Below are 20,323 nucleotides of genomic sequence, written 5' to 3'. Positions count from 1 at the left end.
GACAAGGTAAAAAAAAAAAAGTGAAAAATCGATTTTACGAGTTTCGCGTTTTAACATCGTTCTAATTACATAATCGCGATTACGATTTAAAATCGATTAATCGAACAGCCCTATGTGCCGTTCATCTATAACAGACACACACTAACTATCCAAATGCAGAGAGATCCTTTTCGTCCATCACATAATGGTATCAGAGTTACTTAGTTTAACAGTATTTTGGCATCAACATGTCAAGGATTTTTTTGGAAGATTTACATTTTTTTGGAAGATTTACATACTTTCCTTTTAGAAGTCTCCGCATTTCTTCTCGTTGGAAACAATCATGCTCAGCCAAGCTTGATTGAGGGTTGTCAGCGCATCATACATGACTCAGCGGGAGTTGCATTGTTGCATCACTCCACTAGGTTAGGAATTCATGATGTGCTTCTCCGTGCTTGTGCATCAAGACACTTAGAGCAGATAGAGCTTGGGTCTTACTTTAAAGGTGAATTATCGTTCTCTTGTATGTTACTGCTCCTTTGTGTGGGGAAAAGACAGCAAAATACTTGATTCATCCCTGAAGGGAAATTAATTAATTAATTACAAACAAACTGAAAGAAAAACACGTTATTTGAGACTGAGGCCATCTCTAAGGAGATCACTGTTACCAGATTGAGAGACAAGTGGGTTTGGCAGCAGGTGAAAGGGCAGAGAATGAGGTAACGCTGTTGCTTTAACTCTGTCACACACACTTGGTTTAGGGAGTTTTCTACAAAAGGGATGTTCCTCTCTTGGGAAAAAAAAGAATGTCTTGCTCATATCTTTTTAACATCATCCCCTAAGCTTTCAGCCCTTGACCTCCGTTTATCCATGTGAACGTGATGAACAACCCATAGACACACAAAAAAGGACTGAACTGCCAGTTGCAAGTTAATAGTCAAAGACACATTTAAACTTGTGAGACCTTAAAAAAAAAGAAGCCTGTGAAAAGCTTATTCAACTTATGAAGAAAGGAAAAAGGAAATCTCATTTATTTCCTCTGGCTCCTTATAAAAATGGATTTCTTTACCATTTGAGCCTCTTTTTAAGCAGCCTCGTCTGTACATGTGCCAGCCATATACCTCATCCCTTTAAAGGAAAACACAGACATTTGGAAAAAATGCTGATGCAATTCATTCACATCTACAGTGGGATAAATATGGTTCAGAGACCAGAACTAATGGAGATGCCACTTCTTGACTAACTGCTTCAAATCCAATAATGCAGCACATCAATGGACACGGATACCCTACAGTCAACATTTTGAAGGAAGAATGGTGTAGCTGTGACGTTAAAGAGACTTCTTTTACATCTATGATTTATATGCCTGGAGGTGCAAGGAAGCAGAAAAGGGAAAAGCAGAAGGGAGGGTGGTTAAGGTTTCTCTTCTCTCATTAATCCAATAGTTGGGGTTCTGAGAGGCCCATAAAAGTGTCACTTGGACTGCTGATTTACACCTTCCCCCTCCTTTCCAGGGTTCTTCTTCTGGCACCCTGTCTAAATACACCAGCCACTGACAGTTAAGCCTCTCCTCCATCTACCTCTCCCCCATTTTCTCAATCCATTCACCTCAGCCTCCTCCTCCTGCATGTCCTGTCAGCCTCTGACCGACACTGTCCTTTTCATTCACCATTTCTTACATGTTGAATTTATCCGGACAATTTTCTCCCTCTCTCCTCCTCTCACATTTTCTCCAACGGTTGCTCCTCTCAAGTCTAAATAAAATGAGACTGCAGCACTAGGAACTGCTGACTTGGGCTAATTCCCAATTATGTGGTAATGTCGGATTGTTTAACTCAGCCAGGACACACATAATGGTTACATTACCGGCCATGCTGTAAGCTCAGCGAGGCTTTTGGCATGACCTCCCCCACCACTCGCCACCCAATCCGCAGGTCATTACATCTAATGATCTTAACCAAGTTCCGGCATAAAATATATAATGTCAAAATGAATTTATACGGCGACGTATATAGGCTACATGCTGAAAACATGTCTACACACGGACGAGTAACACATCTAAACCTCTCTCACATAAGCTGACAGGTGAAAGGATGTGTCCAGGAGCCTTTTATGATGGTAATGAATCTGTCTTTCCTATCTTCCTGTTGACATTCAACATGACAACAATGCTCCTATGAAGAAAAAAGATCAATGTGGGGATAGGGCTGTTCGATTTTGCCCAAAAATAAAATCTCGATTTTTTTTCTCTCAAAATCCGATTTTCGATTACGATTACGATTATTTTGTGAATTGACAAAAGGCAAAGAAATGATTTCAAATATGCTGTTTTTTTATTGAACATTTGCCCCATTGGGCTTTAAGTGCAAACTTTGCTCTTATTAAACCAAAAATGAATGAATAAAGTGCAAAACTGTAAAATAAGTATAGTAATAAGTAAGAAAAAATATAATAAAATATAAAGTTTTATCTCTGAAAAAAAAAAAATCAGCAAATCAGCACTTGCAAACATACAGTAAGTTATATTTCCAATTAAATAAAACAAGACATTCTAATTAAACTAAACTGGGTCTTTGCATGCTAAATAATAATACAACCCATGAAGGAGGTAGAGGTGTGTAATGTCAGTCATTACATTTGTTATTCACATTTGCAAGTTTTTTGCAAGGAACACGAGCCGGTCTACCGCATCTGGCTTGAGGGATGTCCGGTGGCATGTTCCAACGCCCCCTCCTACACTAAAGAGCCTCTCCCATGGGGCACTTGTCGCAGGTATTGAGAGGTATTTCCATCAATCATTAATATGGTATCAATGATTAATATGTGTGCAGACAAGGTAAAAAAAAAAAAGTGAAAAATCGATTTTACGAGTTTCACGTTTTAACATCGTTCTAATTACATAATCGCGATTACGATTTAAAATCGATTAATCGAACAGCCCTATGTGGGGAGTTAAGCCACATACTCATATATATTCGCTTATGGAATGACCTGCCGGAGGAGATCAGGGTAGCTAACACATTGTCTTCTTTTAAGTCACTTTTAAAAGCTCACTATTTTAGACTTGCGTTTAACTGACTGTATTATTTGTCTGTTTTTATTATCTCTCAATTTTGTCTTAATATTGTACCAATTGTTTGTTTCCTGTTTTAAATTGCATGTAAAGCACTTTGTGACTTGTTTTTGAAAAGCGCTAATACATAAAAGGTATTATATATATATATATATACACATATATATATATATATATATATATATATATATATATATATATATATATATACACATATATATATATATATATATATATATATATATATATATATATATATATATATATACATACATATACACACACACACACACTGTGCTATACTTGTTTTATTTTCTACAATCTTTATTTGTCCTCTTATCCCATCGCAGCCTTTTTAACCCATAACTAGTTACACTAGGAGCAGTTGGCTGCCATTTTTCTGGCAGCAGTTGGGGGGTTAAGAGCCTTGCTCAGGGACCACCAGTGGTTCGCCTCTGTTGCCAATCTGTTGACTTGAACCTAGGACTCCCAGCCCGCCTCTGGATCCACAAGCCGCCCCGCCCCCCAAAAAAGCCTCCTGATTAGGGCAATTATAGGCATAATAATGAAACCAAAGGAAAGGTTATGATGGCCACTGCTGCAGAGAATGTGTGCCAGGTTGGCAGTTAGCTCCTACATCTTTCACCATGGATGCTACATAATGAACCAAACGCAAGATCCAAGTGCCTCACTCCATGTCAGAATACTTAAAACTGAAGTGTATTTGGTTGATTGATTAAGGCAGATCCAAATAAAATGGACTGTTTGGCACATGAACTTCTTTGAGATGTGCTGCTGCCATGTGGCCAGAAGTGGTATTGCTACATAGAGTGGCTTTAACTGTGAAACTGGGGTTTGTTCCTTCTGGGCTACTGTTGCAAAAGACGGGGTTTCAGCAAGGTCAATGACAGGTAGCCTGAAATATTGTTAATTCTGATGTTATGAAAACATGTCATTTTTTATTACATGATTCTACCCTATTAAAACAATCACCCTAAATATTACGACCGCAACCTCAACGATTCTCTCTTTGGACAGATAATTGTTTATTACTGTTACTTAATTACTCTAAAACATTCAGCAGGAATGAGTTAGTTATAAATTATTCTAGATGTTTTGCACTTCAGTAAACAGATTAAAGACAAACTGTTATCAGATGGTATATGGGCAATTTAACTGTGTTCTTCTAAGCTTTTAAGTTCACTGCCTATTCAAACAACCTCATTCAAACAAACTATTTTCTTTTTTTCCCTTTCTTCATTTCGCATGAATCCAAACTATTTCATTCCAGTCAGTAAAAATGTTTAACCTTGTGTTTTCAGATTCCTCACGTCTTCTGAGTGAAGTGGTAAAACCATTTACTGTAACGGGACAAAAATCCCACTGAAGGAGCAAAGATGAGCAACGAAAATCAAATTAGATTTCAACGCAATCATGTTTGTCAGGTTCTTCATTAAAAAAAAAAAAAAAGGGCACAAAAAAGATGAATTTTGAAACGTACCTAATCACTTATAAACTCAGTGAACTTGAGGCTAATTGGAGAATTAAAGACACACAAAACCTAGCTAATGAAGAGACTTAAAACAAAACAGCGTCTGGGTTTTGAGAGCAAGCACACGAGGATGAAGACAGGTAACCAAAATAGCATTATTTTATACTTTACATTAACCGAAATGCAAGTCACACAATTTCATTATCATGTGACAAATTACAGTCTTTTTTTTTTTTTTTTATCCCCACCAGAACCTTTAGTTTAATCATAATCACTTGCACATATTGGTGTGTTGGGGTTGGCCAGTTTTCAGTTTTAATTAGTGAACTTGATGATCATCTTTCTCTACCAATTTACCGCTGAGCACCTGATGCATATGCAAGATGTGGGAAAACAATTTAACAGCAAATTAACCGGAGAGATGAGTTCACGATGTGAGCGCTTTCATTTACAAACTCCCATTGCCGGGGAAAAGGAAGTCGTGATACAGAAATGTAATCCTCGGTGTGAAATGAGACTTTCCTGAGCCCCAGCTCATACGCAGTATATGTAATTGATGAAGCTACTGTCCAATCCTTAGGATGAAAATAAATATACCTTAACCCTTAGACCTCAAGAGCATTAAGCTGCTTCTGCTTCCACTTCTATGTTTAGCCATAAAGAGTCTATAAGAATGTGCAACCTATGCAATCTAATGGCTGTATTTTCTTTCTTCCGTTTTCCAGTTTTTCCAAGATTATTGTCAGTTCTGCCCAATTATGGAATAAATCATAACTTTCACTGGACAACACGTAAAAAGAGATGAAAAGGGCATTTTGTAAAGCAAAGTAAGGAAGATGCGTCTAAGCGTGCGTTCTAAACACGCACTTCCATGACGTCCATGAAAGGCAATTTGTGGCAATTTAGCAAAGATGAGCTTCCGGTTCGGGACCATGCTGCTTGAACTCTGAGGGTTAACGCAGAAATTAATTTTAGTGCTTTTTTTTATGCTTCAGTTCAGATACAGATTAATTAATTAATTTAAAATTTTTGAAAAAAGTAATTAATGTTTATAGAATAACTAATGTTAACTGCTTTCTAGCAAATGTTAAATAAAAAGTACAACAAATATTTTCAGTACTAAAAACCCAACAGTGGCAGCATTCTCGTCAATCTTTTAAGTACTTCTACATGACCTAATGCCACAGAGTACTTGTTCAAGTTGGCTGAATCAGCACCAAAACCTCTGGGTCCCACTGAGCGTGGAAGAGCCACGCACGGGCAGCGCCGCCGCACGGGCAGCGCCGCCGCACGGGCAGCGCCGCACCAGCCTTTGTGAATCGCAGTCATTCCAGTCGAGGAAAGTGCTCCCACCAAAAGTGCGGCGGTGCGTTTCAGGGGCATCCTAGAGGGCAATGTTCACTTCCTGTCCGGTACAAGTCTGTACCTGGTCTATACTGATGATCAACCATGGCTGCAGTCAGACACAAAAATAGCACAGAAAATCCGGTTTATATTCTAAATAAAACGCAACACTCACACACTGACGTCACGTTAACCCTTGGAAGATGCAGGTAAACAAGTCAGAGGGTCTCTCAGAAGAGACTTCAACCTGCACTCTCGCCTTCTCCCCTTTTGAAAATGGAAACGCAGGTCTTGTGTCAGCATTGCAAAGAAAAACGCTGACCACAGACTACCAGAGTAAGCAGCAACTCCACACCTTGAGGGCTCACAACCCTCTGATTTCAAAAGGTCAACTGAGCCAGGTAGATATATCCAACAGTTAAGAAATGGTTTGGCCGTTTTTCTTTGACAGCAGACTACATGTAAGGCAGTGATAGTGTAAGTTGGAGTAAACGGGGGATTAAATGGGGTTAAAAAAAGGCCAAGCTTTCCCCAGAGGCCAACTCCCCACGCACTGAACACCATTGACCTAGATTGATACCAACCACAGTAGCACCAGGACTATTAAACACACGCCGGTTTCCTGTATCCTGCCTTTCTGTCTGTGTGTGAAATGATTCCATCTGTCAGTCTCAGCTGGGCTGTGAGAACACCGCTGCCCACACACACACACGCACACACACACACACACACACACACACACACACACACACACACACACACAGACACACACACACACACACACACACACACACACACACAGACTCGGGCAGACACCAAAAAACACAGACGTGTCGGCTGGGAGCCTGGGCCAAGGTGGATGTCTGGCTGCATCCTGCCTCCAGGGAAAGGGTGGGGGTCTGCTCAGTATGAAAGGATGAAGACGAGGAGGCAGACATGAAGATACCGACTTTACATGGTTTTATCATCCCAGCTACCAACACTAAATCCAGAGAACATTTTGTGTCGAGCACATTTCCTTTCAGTAGCAGAACATTTTGACTCTTTTCATTTCATATCTGAGGAGTTGTGATCCTCTATTTTCAGCTTGTACAGGTTTTTTCTAGCCACTATGTGTATACATGACATATTATGATACTTTATTCATACCAAACACAAGAAAGCAGAAGAACCTCCACACCTAAGCCAGCTGAGAGCGAGATCACAGAGATGCCACTGACGAGATAAGAAAAGTCTGCAGGCAGATTATAAGGCATCGCTCACGATCAGTGGGAAGAGTTCAGAACGAAGACACAAAATATGTCAAATAAGCTCCTAAACATGAGGTCCTCATATTTACTTGAAATATTTTGAGAAAGTCAAATTATCCTTGAAGCTGAAAAAAATGTGAAAATCTCTAAACATCTTTCAACTTTATCATCACTTCAGTTTGGTGTAATGACACGCTTACTGCTTACTTTTCAACATGAGCAGAACAATGGCTTAAATGTGCATTATTGTCCTCTATAGATGTGGCAATCATGAATGAGTCGATTCTTTTGAACGCCTCTTGAAAATGGACAATGTGAGTCGCAGTTTGATTAAAGTATTGTTTGGAAAGAAAGACTGAGTTTTATTGAAAACTTTAACTAAAATGTGCCCTGCTGTCGCTCAGGTTTATTTTAATTATATGTTTCCTCCATTTTTTCAAAAATTTTGTGTAGTAGTTTTTATTTAGGCACCTATTTTTCCCATTACTAAAATGTTCTTCTTTGGAAAAGTTATTTGGTGACCAAAAATCCAAAATTCTGATCTATTTGTCAAAGCATGGGGACACTGAGCCGCCTTATGGAATGGTTATATTAAAAATTACAAGCCAAATGAAAATATAACCAAATCCCACAGACGAATGGATGAATGAATGGGATGCCTGGGTCTGGGGCCCTCCGTTGTCGGGCCTGCGCGGGTGTCGCCTTGTTGGGGGGTCCCCTCTCTCCGGGCCCGTCTCCGGTCCCCCCCGCTGCCTCTACGGCGGGGCGCCCCTCTGGTCTTGGAGGGCCACTTTCGTGGGGGACGGGTGCGCCTGCCCGCGTCGGCGGCCGGGGCGGCTCTGTCTCTCCGGGCGGGCTGGCCCCCTGCCGGGTGGGGGTCGTTGGCCTGAAGGGTGAGGGCCTCCTGGCCGCGTGTCCGGCCCGGACCGGGTGGCCGGGGATTGCCTGGGTCGCGGTCCGCCGCCGCGGGATCCCTGGCTGCTTCTTTCCGCGCCGTGGGGGCCCCGCCCGCGGGCCCCCTCGGCCGCCGCCGGGTGGGGGGGGGGCCTCGCAGGCGGTGGGTTGCCTCCCTCCTACTTCTCCCCTCTGTGGGGTTTGCCGGTGGCCTGGGTTCCGGGCTCTTCCGTGTCGGCCTCTGGTCTCGCGGGTGGCGGGGTCGCTCCCCCCCCCTCCCCCACTATAGATACACTTCAGGTGGAGCTTTGTTTGGTTTATTACACACACACACACACACACACACACACACACACACACACACACACACACACACACACATACACACATATAGTCATTTAGTCACATGCACACACACACACACACACACACACACACACACACACACACACACACGCATGATCATATACATACACACACACACACACATAGACATACACACTGGCTTGTTCACCTGCATGCTGGCTCTCTAGTTTTTGGGTTTAGGTAGCGGTAGCGATAGCTTAGCTCAGACTGCGATCAGATCCCAAGATTTAGGTCGATTGCTGTTCGTGTTTTGGTTGGCTCCGTGCCGGTTTCGTGCTTTGTTTGTGGTTTTTTGTTGCAGATTTCCAGTGCTTGACGTGTGTCTCCGTGTGTTCCTGCTTCCTGGATTGGCAGTGGATGTCGTCGATTTCTGATCTATTTGTCAAAGCATGGGGACACTGAGCCGCCTTATGGAATGGTTATATTAAAAATTACAAGCCAAATGAAAATATAACCAAATCCCACAGACGAATGGATGAATGAATGGGATGCCTGGGTCTGGGGCCCTCCGTTGTCGGGCCTGCGCGGGTGTCGCCTTGTTGGGGGGTCCCCTCTCTCCGGGCCCGTCTCCGGTCCCCCCCGCTGCCTCTACGGCGGGGCGCCCCTCTGGTCTTGGAGGGCCACTTTCGTGGGGGACGGGATATTGGTGGGGTTCTGATCGAAATCTTACGTTATAATTGCTACCAGTGATCATTTCCTTGATAAAAATGAGTTACCCCTGATTAAATTCTTAATAAAATAAATAAATAAAAACGAGTCTTTTAAAAATCTTTTAACTGGATCCGCAAGATCCTGCTCCCTTCAAGGAGCCATAAATCCCATTGCTATTTTCCTCGGTTTTATAAAATCATGTGCAATTATGGTTCTTTTTATGAATTCTAATTGTCCTGAAAATTGAGACAGATACACAAGCCTCATTTGTACCTTAATTTTTAGCCATTAATCAATCTATTTAATCATTTGCATAGAAAGTCATTGCTTTGATGACAAGTAAGTAAACAATAAAGTAATGAAGCGCCATTTTGTCAAATGTGGAAAAACACTCATCAATGATGAAAAGAAAATTAAAGCAGTTTTAATTTGGTCTCTCAGCTCTGGAATTACTAACAAGAGGACTTTTTTATTTTAAAGCTTGAAGCTTGTTATGTGGAAATCTGGTTTTCAGTGTTGATCCATTATTTTCTTTTGTCTTGCTTTTGCAAACAGCTGAACTCAAAAATGCATTGTCCAGCATGTAGGGTCCAGCAATAAATCTCTTTTATTGATTAATTTAAATGAACAGTTTAGGGCGGTGTATAACTTCCTTCATGCTTAATCTGCCTGAAATATCCCTGACAAGGTATTGCAGATTAAACTAGGGCTCTGTTGCTTTCTGGGCCCCTAGAGTCACACAAAACCTAAATCCTGGAAAGATGTTCATCAGATGAACAGATGGTTTTAGTCTGGTAACATGCAAGCATATGTTTTCTATCCCATAATTATGATGGGCGACAGTACAAAGAATAAAAATTTGTTGAAGCGTTGAGGCATAATGTCTTTAATATCATATATTAGGACACCCTTTAAACACCAAGTGGCAATTATTTCCAACAACCCCGTTCACACAGGTAGTTCGTTCCGGACCTGAAGCCCCTTTTTTCCACCTTTTTTCTGCATCGTGTGAATGGTACAAGTTGAACTGCGTACCATTTCCTTCAAGGGTTATACCTTGTAAGGTAGCAACAGAGATGTAATGGTAGCAAAGTATGTGATGAGAATTGTGGGAAGGTGTAACGGTGGCTTGAGGACAGCTGCAAAATCTGTGCAGAGGATGAAATCGGTCCGTCACGGACAGTGAACACAGCTCTGTCTGGCAGTGAAAAAACAAACAAACCAACAAAAAAAAACAGGATTTTCAGCCAAAGAGGTAGAAACTGTATTTTGAACTTTGTCACTCACGAGCACTAGCTACATTAGACAACCCTGCCGTCATGCTGAGCAACCTGGCAGCGTCTTCACCATTTCAAATCCAGCCAGCATCTCCCTCCTGCTGAAGCTCCTTCCTCCATAAACCATAACATTGCAAACTCCATCAGCGGTGGGAAAACTGGAGCCTCTTAAGACATATTTAGACTGCAGAACGACATAATTCTTAGTGATAGCACATAATGTGGAGGGAATATTGTGCCTTCCTGGAATCACTGTGAATGCAAAGCTGGAAAGTAGAGGTGGACTGAAGTGGGGATCTTCAGTATATCTTTCTAACACGAGCGCTGTATGAAGAGGGCTAACCTGACAAGAGTCCCGAAGGGAAAATTCCCAACAGGCTTCAAGAGAAGGAGACTTAGAATGTGTGGCTGCTCTCAAGCTCTGTAAAACATTAACCCACAATAAACCCTTTTTGTTCACAACCAAGAGCCAAGCTCCACATGGGTGGAAAATCAAACAAGTCTTTGTGCGAACAAGCTGATGAGTTGCAACAATCCCACTGAGCTTCTCAGTGTAAGAGGAATCAAAGAATTAGCTCCAGGCTCAACAAACACTGGTAATACCCACAATAGAGATATCTGAGGTGATACAACTAAAATTACTCAACTCTTACTTTAAGACACTTCCACAACTGTGAACAATGACTGGATAATGTACCTCTTTTCACAACAAATGAGGCATGAAAAGAAAATTGACAGCCTTCTCAACGTGGCTCACAATACAGGAAGCAGTAGATAACTGCTTTTGACTGACATCGTCTAAGTGTGTGTGTGTGTGTGTGTGTGTGTGTCTGATGATGCACTGCAGTAACAAACATGCTGATATCTACTGCTCATTTAAAACCAAAGAGAAGAGGAGCCACTCACTTAACAGTGTGATTTTGGAGTCAAATGGTTTCATGGATATCAGCCAGATTTTCTCTTTTGGCCCCCTGCCAGTATTTATGCAAGCAAAGAGGCTGTTGGATGCATGAAAGTGTGGTATGTGAGCAGTTTCCAGCTAGCATAAATGAGGGTTAAACCAACAGCAGTGAAAAACCTGAGGCTGGCTTGTCCTAGTGGCCTAAGGGCCCAATCACACCAGCATTAGATTTGCGTAATTTCACAGCTAATTCCATACGTAGCCACGGTCATCAGGGGGAGTCATTCTTGAGTCATGACATGCAAATTCAAATTGCAGCGCTGCCTTTTGAAAGAAACATAAGGACATATTCCAAAAAGTGTTTAAAGTAAGAGTTTGAGTGCTTTTGTGAGTAATTTGGGAATATACCTAGTTGTTTTCTAGCATTTTAACAGTTTAATCTAGGAAACCTGTTTGCCTTTCTGGGCAATGACCACTGTTTCAGTGTATTTCCATTGTAACTAGTGCATAAACAAGTACATATGTGGGCTAAGGCTGCAGAAAAAGCACGAAAATCAGATGGATCTCAATGATTTATTGCCCTGCCATATTTTTTGATGTCCACATAGACTGTTTTTTGGTGTCCACACCATTGAAAAATCTGCTCAACTGTGAATCAGTCGACGAAATTAAAATTACGAACATAAAAAAAGAAAGTCAACGGAACCAAAATCTTTGCCTTTATAAAACACATGTATGTATGAAGTCAAGTATGCCAGCCTCCAGCGGCCAGACGAGGAACAGCATGAATCTCAGTTCCGCATGAGCCTCAACCTGGAAGTGAGATAGTTGGCGCTTGGTTACGACGAAGCCCTCCAAATTAAAATGATTGACTTGTGTTAGACCTAATTCCCAACTAAATGAAATTCAGATATCTGGTGCAAAGCTGGTAGATATTTTTATGCATCATCATGATTCCAGTAACATCTTATGATTTACAAAACAACACGCAACCTCCAATAATGTCATGCCTGTTCCCCACATGTTTCATGTGTCTGCAATCAGTTATGAGCTTAATTCACTTAAAAGGAACAAAAATGATGCAGGCATTTTTTTATACACATCTTACATCTGCATTTGTGAGCAAATGAGAGAAAGCAGACCCGGTATATTCAAGACATATTTAATCCAATTCATCAGACATCCTTGTCTAATGAGATCCTCAATTGCCACATGTCCACATGTAAAACTCAGAGAGCAAACAGAAAAAAAGGCAGAAACCGTATACTTAACACTGAGGTCAAAGAGCAGGGAGCTCCCTCCATGGCACTAACAAAACAAAGACATGATGCCTCCCTACAGGGCTGCCCAGGCAAAACCCCAGGGGCCCTGCGTTGGGACTAAAAACCCCACTCAGAGAAAACTTGTCAGACAAACTGTGACACTTTACCATAAAGATAATACACCACAAATGCAGGATTTTCAAAGAAGAAAAGAAAAAAAATCACCAATAGGAACCTTCTTTTGTTTAGCCTCCGTGTTTAGATATTCTATGCCATAAAGAAATAATATAATCCACCACTGAAAGCTTCAGATGCCATACAAGTTAATAAAATGACCTGATACATGCATCATCTCTATTAGAGGTAGCACTCAGACAGTGTGCATGCATCCTGAAAGTGTACAAACTGCACTTCTGCAGATTGAAACATCCTATTAGCCAGCACATTCACAGAGCCATTAGCATTTAAATATGTAGGAGCTGTGCTCCTTTTCAAAATGTCATTTTTATACTGCTGCAAGGCCAGTTCTCCAGTTGTCATAAACAACTTTCTTTTTTCTTTTAGCCTCTTTCTTTTTATTTTTCTTTCATTCAAGGACCTTTTCAAATGTCAGGGCCAATCAAATGCAACACGACAGGTCTCTGGATGGGAAAAAAAAGAAATACAGCTCAGAGGGTAGAGAAGAAAAGACTTAGCATGCATATTCATGTGGCTGGAAGGTTCAATGACTGCTGTCTCTGAGAATTGTGACCAGTGGCAAAACAGTTTGTGTGGTCGGAGACAGCTGAAAAAAAGTGAGCTTTTAACTCTTCTCTTCCCCCTCCCCTCTCACCATGTCCAAATGTCAATGTCACAGAACCACAACAGCCAAAGCTCTTTATGCCCATGAGTGACTCCCAAATCCCCAATTCCATCTCTTTTTTCCCTCCCCACTTTCTTTCTGTCAGCAAATTTGGGCAGGAAAAGTTTGACTCTGTGAAGTAGTGCTCAGCAGAATGGCAAACAAACAGAGCCATCTCTCCACAGGCCAGGGCCCACTTCAGCATTTTAGACATCTCTCGGTTCACAGCTTGCCTAACATCAGCAGGATGGATCCTCCTGACACAAGTCTATGTCAGCTGGCTCGGAATAGAGTCTCTGCCAAGACACAAAGAAAACCTTCCTCCTCCTCTGCAGCCCCCCGCCCCCCCCTGAGATTGGAGAAAGTAAGTAGAAGGGAAGCAAAAAAAAACACAAAAAAAACAAGTTTTTTGTGCTTTAAGCATGTGTATGCGTTAGGAATGGGCGATATTTTACCGTTCACGATATACCGTCAAAAGAATTCCTCACGATAAGAATTTGTCATGTCGCGGTAAAAACGATAAATTCCCGTTGATGATGTTTTTGGAAGGAAGGAAGGGAGAAAAGAGGAAGGGAAGAAGGAAGGAGAGAGCAGGAGGAAAGAAGGAAGGAAGGGGAAAAAAGAAGGAAGGAAGGAAGGAAGGAAGGAAGGAAGAAAACAAGGAAAGGAGGAAGGAAGGGAGAAAAGAGGGAAGGAAGGAAGGAAAGAGCAGGAGGAAAGAAAGAAAGAAAGAAAGAAAGAAAGAAAGAAAGAAAGAAAGAAAGAAAGAAAGAAAGAAAGAAAGAAAGAAAGAAAGAAAGAAAGAAAGAAAGAAAGAAAGAAAGAAAGAAAGAAAGAAAGAAAGAAAGAAAGAAAGAAAGAAAGAAAGAAAGAACATGGCGGATCTGAGAGCGAGATAGATTCATAGTTAAAAAGGTGGAGTTGAATTGGTATTTTTTTTATCGTCATTTTTATCGTTATCGGGATAAATGCCAGAATTTATCGTGATACATTTTTTAGTCCATACCGCCCATCCCTAGTATGCGTGTGTGTAATCGTCTTCCCCAGCTTACACACAGAGAGCAGATATTAACCCACCGGTACCTTCATCTCCATCTGTCCCCACCTACCTCTCTCTTTTACTTCCTGCCTCTCTTCATTACCCTCCATCTTTTTACCTCTCTGCTTCTGGCAAGACACAGTCGTTCAGGAGGACATTATTAAGCTGCCGGCACTGACCAGCGTAAGCTGCAGCAGAGTCGGTTTCACAACAATGCTCAGAGAAATGCTTCTTCTCAGTCTCAGTGAGAGCAGCAAAGCTGCCAGGACAACCTACTTGTGTGCAGATGGTGCTTTGTCTATTGCTAGTTCCTGCAAGAGTTGCACACAGCCACAAACACTAAGCATATCTGGAAAACAGCGCTGTAATTTATTCCTTCTCCTCTGGGTTGTATGAAAGTTGAGGGCTTGTGTTTAAATGTTCAACAGTGATGTTGAGAAGTTTAAGTGGGAGGAGATCAACATTTTTTTCCCTTCCCTGATTGGCACACACCCACTTCTTCATGTTGGAGAGAGAGTATATTACACTCCTGTTAGATCTCCAGACGTTCCCCTTTCATCCAGTATTATCTTCCCTCTGATCACTCCATCTATCTCTGGAAGAGTTTATGCATGCAGATGAGAGTCATTAGGACTTCTATGGAGTAAAATAGACTACCATTAAGGATGAAGAACAAGGAGCCCACAGTCGGATGCTTTATGTAAGGTGGAGGGAACAATCTCCCATGATCGTAAATACGGGAAGCAGTAAACATCCTGAGCTGTTGCCCCAGAGCTGCCAAGAGCTTGTTACAATCGTATAATGACTAAATAATTTAGATTAAAGCTCATCTGTGCACCCACACAATGTGTCAAAGTTATCGTTCTTTCTAAGTGCTTCAGTACTTTCAGCAAAACGATGAATCGATAGATCAAAAATAAAGCGTGCGTTTTAGCAAAAGGAAAACATCTTTAGGATGAAAAGTTATTGTTTTCTTTATGATTTCTACACAAACTGCAAGACACCCTGCTCACCGCTCGCACAAAACACCCTTGGAAACTCGAAGATGATACACAAAATAATTACAATCAAGTACAAGCAACACTGCAAGATGCCCATTTTAATCACTTTGGATTTTATACGCAAGATTTGGCAACAACATGTGGGTGCAGTTCTACAGTTTTTATGTTTGATTCTCTCAATTAAAAACCTTTCAAATGCGGCCGAGGACTGTAATTTGTTTGTTTCCTGGCTGCTTCACCAGCTCAACTGTGAGTTAAATACATAATTTAGAATTGGCAACGCATACAAACAAGCTCGTAGGGAGCCAATGTGGCAGGACAAAGCTATAGAGCAAGAAAGAGGCGTGCAAGAGTGAAAAATGACTTGGCTGCACTTAAGAGCAAACAATTGAGGACGTATTTATTTCTCGCTACTCTATATATCATATCAGCAGCGGCTGAAGGAGGTAAAAGCACCCGCGATCACAGGGAACTCCGTCTCCTTGAGGAACACTAGGCAAACAGGTCTTATCGGTGGGGAGAATCAGACACCTGCTGCAGCCGCCTCGCGCCGTGTACGTCCCCCTCTCTCAAAACTATCCTTGACAACCACAACAAAGATACTCGGAAGTATCGGAGACACAACAGAGCATGTTTCAACAAGCCAGGAGCAGGTGCAGAACATTTGCAGGGTGCACCAATTAACTTAAATACAGAGTGGATCTTTTTAATGTCTGCTCTTTGAGACAAAACCGTTAACAGCTGCTCAAAGATTAAATGAAGCGGGGTTTGTCAAATGTGCCTACAAATGTCTTAATCCAAGAGATGTCAAAAAGAGCTTTGCAACAGAGTTTACAACCCACCCACCCCTTTTTTTTTTTTTTTTACATTGAATAATTACTAACAGACAAAGATTTCTTTTTAAACAAAAACACCAAACAACATCAAAACACTTGTTGAGCAAATCCCATATCTGCCGTTCTCTGGGATTCCACAGCGGCTCCGCGTGACACCAAGCTGGACATTTTCAGCCTCACAACTTCACACCCATTACCTCCTCTCCACAATGCATAATACAGTCACATGACGTTAAAATCCTGTCAAACCGAGCTATGGGAACTTGTCGAGGCTGTGGCCATTATGGGAATTCTCACAAGAGCTATTTCAGCAGCGTCCAAATGACTGTGTTAAATGGAGTATTAGGGTCTGAGAATATGATTAACCAATTGTAATTGCTTCTGTGACTTAGGCAGCCGATGCACAGTTGCTGTGCTTTTAGTTCCTCATTTTTTATAATCATGTGAACAGAGAAGACATGTCCTTCCACAATGGCCACAGCATTCATCCTCTGTCCATTAAAAAAAAAACCCTGCACTTTCCCCGTGCACTTTCTCCTGTGTATGCGTGTCAGCTATCCAGCATGGCATAATACAGCAGAGATGCACAAATATGTCCCTACACAAGCACGCAGTGCAGCAGATCAGCCACGTACAGCGGTGCTCTCTACAAGCGCAAATCATGTTCATAATCACAGTACACTGACTCCACCAGTCACCAGGGAATATCTGTTGAGGGAAATTAGACTCCTGATTTCCAGTACAAACACAGCGCAGACACATCACACATCTACTGTGAATAGCTTACATGGCGCACAAGCTGTGTGTATATCATAAATATTAAAGCATTGATTTTGCATTTCCTTGGCATTTTCATTCTCAGCGATGCATCAAAAGGCCCTATAAGAGCCGCCACACACACTGCCATGCCGCCTGTGATGCATTTGCCTTGAGAGGCCAGCTCTCATATCTGAACACATGCCGGCCACAAAGACAGGAAAGGAAGTTCAACAGTGCAGCTGAAGGTTGGTGGACGAGGGGGGGGGGGGGCAGGCAAAGCGGGAGGGAGGGTGGTGTGGTGTTTGCAGGTTGGACTGCCGAAGCTGAGCAAAAAGGCACAACTCAGTATCCATATCTTTATCTGTTGCAGCATCAGCAACTCATAATAACAGGGGTGAGGATAAATAAATACACTCCAGAATCCGTAATTGAGAGTAGACCTCTTGAGATGATTAAATGTTCTAATAACGTAGCATTTGAAATGCAAACCCTGTGATCTGGACGGGTGCGGGCCAAGGCCTGCACATCATTAACAAAGGCCTTTTCTCCGCAGGCAGACGGGGCTCCACACAAGTTCCCCTGCCTGTTGTGACAATGCCCAGGGGGGTCGAGCAGATGTCCGTTGCCAGCAGCACATCTGCATACAGCCTCTATCCCCACCCCTTCACTGGCCAGACAATGGAGCCGCCCCCCTCCTCCTCCACTTGAAGCTTTCTTCCACTACAGCCTCCAACTGCAGCTAGATACACACACACAAAAAAAAGAGTGAAAGTGGGGAGGATTGCTTATTGAGATCCAAGCAGTGCCCACTCTGTCCTGTCAGAACCAGAGGTGGACAGAGTACTCGACCCCAGTACTTGAGTAAGAGTACAAATACTACTGGTCAAAATTTACTCCGTTACAAGTAAAAGTAGCTCAGTCAAAATATTACTCGAGTAAGAGTAGAAAAGTACTTGCTTTTAAAAGGTACTTAAGTATCCAAAAGTAAATGCTTTTAAATTTACTTTAAGTAAAAGTAAGAGTAGGAGTAAGAGTACATTTCTTATTTTCCACATCAGTAAATTACTATATTTTTTCTAAATTAATTTAAGGATCTTTTAACTCTTGTTTCTGAGAATTAACTCTTTGTTGTGTAGATGTATTCAAGTAAGAGTAATAAGTACCAAAGAAATCTAATACTCAAGTAAAGTACAAATCCTCTGGATATGTACTTAAGTACAGTACTCAAGTAAATTTACTCCGTTACTGTCCACCACTGCTCAGAACTATGAAGTGGGAAGGATTATCTTTTTCCCCATCCAATAATAATGCATGAATACCCCCATGGACATCTGAGTGGGGCACTAATTAATCAGAAAGGTAAAGACTACTAGAGAAGTTTGTTTTGCTTTTTACATGCAACTCCTGCAAGATATACTGGTGCAAACTTTTCATCAAACTCTTTTAGTACACACCAGTTTTCTCATCTGTTTTTAAAAAGGGGTCTCTATCAACATTAACCAAAACAGAACATGTAAGTGATGCTAATTGGATCCCTGATACGTCCACCATTACCTTCTAATTGCCCTACTCATTAAGGCTGATTTATGGTTCCGCGTTACTACGACGCAGAGCCTACGCCGTAACCTTACGGCGTAGGCTGTGCGTCAATTTAAACGCGCAACCATAATTCAGGCTTTAGGGGCTTAATAAAGCCTGTTCGCACATCCCTCCTGAGTGAAGTAATGGCTGATATGTCTCCCTCACACCCTCCCCCGGTCCCTCCTCGCTGATGATGGCGCAGGAGAGGACACATGGACGACCCAAACTCACACACACACACACGGAAATATTTCACACCGCCGTCCGTCGCAATCATCGGGAATCCTACCTCCAACTGGATGTTTACTGGGAGTTCAAACGTCGGCTTTCAAAAGGGCTCCCAAAATAGCATCGCCGGCTACGCATTACAAATTCGCTTGTTATCTCGGATTTAGATAATCATCCACCTTTTTCAGATGAGACACAAACTTAATCCTGCACGCAACGGGACGGTCTCCGGCGCTGCCGAGGCGTCGTTTCTGAAACGAGGGTTAAATAAGTCGCCTCGCCTCTCGGTGTGCCCGCTTATCCCGCTGTTTACTTGTACGCTTCATAAACACTCCTATTCTTTCCCTCCTGCCAGAATTGAGAGGTGTGTATCAGTTTGCTTTTCCTTTTTTTTCTCTCTCTCTCCCTCCCTCTCTCTCGGTCTTTGAGTGAGGCGGAGCCTTTTGCCCACTTCTCCCTCTCAAACACGGACACAAACACCAGATAACACACTCCTCTCTCACAGCTGATGGAGATGGGACACAGGGAATTTTCTAGAAAAAAAAGGCCCATTTGTGATTGTGATATACTCATCAATGACTCGGCCGTGATCGATTCCCGCTCCCCCTTGTAACTTCAGATCTCTCCCAGTCCGATGCAGATGCTTCCTGAAAGGATGGAATTGAGATAATAACTCTTATTTTAATAGCACGAGCAGGGGTGCAGATCCGATGTCAGGATTGGGGGGGACACCAACGTGATTTTAATGTTTAATTTTTTGCCAATATGCAACTCATACCATGCCATGAATTGGTAAAGGCTCGCCAAAAAATACTGCACAGGGAATCATTTATTGTGCTTACCTTTCTTGTTTATTTGTCCTAAACAGCCAACAGTGTGTGTCTCTGCTTACTTAACTGTTATATTCGTAAATCAGAATTTTAAGGGTTTTGGGCATGTAGTGTCTACTCATCTCAAATTCTTCTCACCATCTTCCTTTTATCCTATGGGACTACTTTATGCACGATCAATTGATATATGGATGAAATATGGAGCCCTAAACAAGTTGTTTAAACTAACTGATCATGTTTTAACACAGTTATGGTGGTAAACAGTTCTAAAACAAAAAAAAGAGGACCCATTGCTTTCATTCTGTACACCTCAAAACGCAGCGTGGATGTATTATTTTTTTAGAAATATATTTTTTAATAAATATTCTACATATTCAACCTTTAAGTCTGAAAATACATTTGTTAAATTTTGAATAATTTAGGGTATTTTTATTGGGGGGGACAATTCATGTTTTTCAGAAATTGGGGGGGACATGTCCCCCCCGTCCCCCCCGGGATCTGCACCCATGAGCACGAGGACTCACATTTCATGTCCTCTGTATTTATTGTTCAGTTTTGAGATATATCTTACCTTAGATCTGATGAGCACCTCATCGGCACCTTTTTTAGCCCCTTTTTTGTGAGTGAAAGGATTTTTTAACTATTTGACTCGAACCTGAATTGAATTAGATGCATATTTTTGAATGGCATGAACACATGGAAAACAAATTATTATGCAG

General features: G+C 41.8%; 1 protein-coding gene across 3 annotated transcripts in view; it reads right to left on the bottom strand.

Annotated features, from left to right (window-relative positions):
- The window catches only part of ctbp2a (C-terminal binding protein 2a), a 70,727-nt gene extending 51,573 nt beyond the window's left edge, over positions 1-19,154 (bottom strand). For 2 of the 3 annotated variants that reach the window (XM_061744618.1, XM_061744620.1), the window contains exon 1: positions 18,836-19,153. The gene's annotated coding sequence lies outside the window, so the exon portion shown is untranslated. Of the gene's footprint in view, positions 1-18,835 lie in introns of all 3 variants that reach the window. The other variant, XM_061744615.1, reaches the window with a different exon arrangement.
- Positions 19,155-20,323: the final 1,169 nt, after the last annotated feature.

This window comes from Cololabis saira, chromosome 17 (assembly GCF_033807715.1).
Source record: "Cololabis saira isolate AMF1-May2022 chromosome 17, fColSai1.1, whole genome shotgun sequence".
Classification (NCBI taxonomy): Eukaryota; Metazoa; Chordata; class Actinopteri; order Beloniformes; family Belonidae; genus Cololabis; species Cololabis saira.
Note: the sequence above shows the minus strand (reverse complement) of the source record. Positions and strands in the feature narration are given on the sequence as shown.